The sequence below is a fragment of the Cebus imitator genome, unplaced genomic scaffold (assembly GCF_001604975.1).
Source record: "Cebus imitator isolate Cc_AM_T3 unplaced genomic scaffold, Cebus_imitator-1.0 Scaffold51, whole genome shotgun sequence".
NCBI classification, from domain to species: Eukaryota; Metazoa; Chordata; class Mammalia; order Primates; family Cebidae; genus Cebus; species Cebus imitator.
This window is the reverse complement of record NW_016107366.1, coordinates 9,844,333-9,847,246: the sequence shown is the minus strand read 5'-3', so window position 1 is coordinate 9,847,246 and position 2,914 is coordinate 9,844,333. Positions and strand designations below refer to the sequence as shown.

General features: G+C 49.1%; 1 protein-coding gene across 2 annotated transcripts in view; it reads right to left on the bottom strand.

Annotated features, from left to right (window-relative positions):
• The window catches only part of LCK (LCK proto-oncogene, Src family tyrosine kinase), a 39,895-nt gene that overhangs the window by 12,599 nt on the left and 24,382 nt on the right, over window positions 1-2,914 (bottom strand). The gene's annotated exons all lie outside the window — the stretch shown is intronic.

Here is a 2,914-nt window from a genome sequence, read left to right as displayed (position 1 = left end):
ATACACACAAACACTCACCCCCCCACAGGCATTCTCCCACACACACACTCACACACAGACATCCCCCCAACACACAAGCACCCCAGCACACACATACTCACATAAACACACTCATCCCACGCACAAGTACCCAAACACACAGACACACACACACACACTCACACAGGTATCCACACACATATTCACATACACACCCTATACACACAGGCACCCACACCCATGAACACACACCCACATATACACACATACACAGGAACCAACACCCACACAAATGCACTCATCCAACACACACTCACACACACATTCCCCCTCCCATACACACATTCATACACACACAGGCATCTCCACACTAACACAAACACATACGTCACCCCCACACACTCACCCACACCCATACACACACACACACACACACACACACATGTCCCCAGACACACACACACAGGCACTGGCATCCCCTCCACATGCACCCCCACATACCCACACTCGCACACAAATACACACACAGGCACCACACACACACACACACTCACACACACACACACACACACACAGCCTGTGTTCTGAACTATTTCTGCCTTTCCCAAACACCCCATGCTATTTTCTTACTTCATGCCTTTGTACTTGTGGTTCCCCGTGCTTTGAAATGCTCTCTCTCTCTCTCTCTCTCTCTTCCTCTCTCCCTGTCTCTCTCTCTCTTTTGAGACAGGGTTTCCCTCCCTTGCCCAGGCTGGAGTGCAGTGGCACAGTCCCTTTAGACCTCCTGGGCTCAAGCAATCTTCCCACCTCAACCTCCCCAGGAGCTGACACCAAAGGTGTGCACCATCATGCCCAGCTGATTGTTTTTTCCTAAAGATGAGGTCTCACTATGTTGCTCAGTCTGGTCTCAAACTCCTGGGCTCAAGCAATCCTCCTGCATTGGCCTCCCAAAGTGCTAGAATTACAGGCATGTGCCACCATGCCCAGTTGGCATGCTCTCTTTTGTCCACCTGCTGAATTCTAACAGCTTCCAAGCCTCAACTCAAATATTACTTTTCTTTTTTTTTCTGCAACCTCTGTCTCCCAGGTTCAAGCAATTCTCCTGCCTCAGCCTCCTGAGTAGTTGGGATTACAGGCATTCACCATCATGCCTGGCTAACTTTTGTATGTTTAGTGGAGACAGGGTTTCACAATGTTGTTCAGGTTGTTCTCGATTTCCTGGCCTCAAGTGATCCTCCTGCCTCAGCCTCCTAAAGTGCTGGGATTATAGGCATGAGCCACTGCAGCTGGCCTAAATATCACCCAGTCTGTGAACACTTCACAATGCTCTTTGCTTCCTTCTCGCCCCAGGCTCCTACAACATTCTATTCAGAGCACAATCATCAATTTAGGCACAGAGATCCATGATAACTGATCAACATGTCAGCCCCACAGTCCCACTGCCTCTCCCATACCTCTGATGAGACTGGGGGTTCATCAAGAGCATAAGCTGTACTTTATTTGTCTGTCTGAAAGCCACCAGCACCCAAAATTAATCAATGTCAACTGGAACATGAAGTGTTAATGCACAGGGTCTCGAATCTGCAAAGGTCTTAGAAACCAGCAAGCTTGCCAGACACGGTGGTGCACACATGTAATCCCAGCACTTCGGGAGGCTGAGGCGGGTGCATCACCTGAAGTCAGGAGTTCAAGCCAACCTGGCCAACATGGTGAAACCCCATTTTTACTAAAAATACAAAAAATTAGCTGGGCATGGTGGCACGTGCCTGTAATCCCAGCTACTTGGGAGGCTGAGGCAGGAGAATCGCTTGATCTTGGGAGGTTGCAGTGAGCCGAGATGGCGCCTTTGTACTCCAGCTTGGGCAACAAGAATTGAAACTCCATCTCAAAAGAAGAGAAAGAAACCAGCAGGCTGGGTGCTGTGGCTCATGCCTGTAATCCCAGCACTTTGGGAGGCTGAGGTGGACGGATCACAAGGTCAAGAGTTCAAGACCAGCCTGGCCAATATTGTGGAACCCTGTCTCTACTAAAAATACAAAAATTAGCCGGGCATGGTGGTAGATGCCTGTAATCCCAGCTATTCGGGAGGCTGAGGCAGGAGAATTGCTTGAACCTTGGAGGTAGATGTTGTGGTGAGCCAAGATGGTGTCACTGCACTCCAGCCTAGTGACAGAGAGAAACTCTGTCTCAAAAAAAAAAGGAAAAACTAGCAAGCCTAATCTCCTATGTATTTTTTGTTGATTTATTTTTGAGATAGACTCTCACTCTCTTGCCCAGACTGTAGTGCAATGACCCAATCCTAACTTACTGGAATCTCAAACTCCTGGGTTCAAGTAAACCCAGGCCGTAACTCAGCCTCCTGGGTAGCTGGCACCATCACACCCAGGTGATTTTTTATTTATTCTAGAGATGCGGGTCATGCTATGTTGCCCGGACTGGTCTTGAACTCCTGGCCTCAAGTGATTCTTCCTCCTTGGCCTCCCAAAGTGCTGGGATTACAGGCATGAGCTGCCATGCCTGGCTAAACCTCTGATTTTAGATGAGCAAACTGGGGCCCACAGAGGCATGCATAAAGTCACACAATCTATCTGGGGTAGAGTAAAACCGGAGTTGCTGGCCAGGTGTGGTGGCTCACATCTGTAATCCCAGCACTTTGGGAGACTGAAGAAGTAGGATCATTTAAACTCAGGAGTTCCAGACTAGCCTGCGCAACATAGTGAAAGCTTATCTCTAGAAAAAAAATTTAAAAGGCCGGGCACGGTGGCTCAAACCTGTAATCCAGCACTTTGGGAGGCCGAGGCAGGTGGATCACGAGGTCAAGAGATCAAGACCATCCTGGTCAACACGGTGAAACCCCGTCTCTACTAAAACTACAAAAAATTAGCTGGGCATGGTGGCGCGTGCCTGTAATCCCAGCTACTCAGGAGGCTGAGGC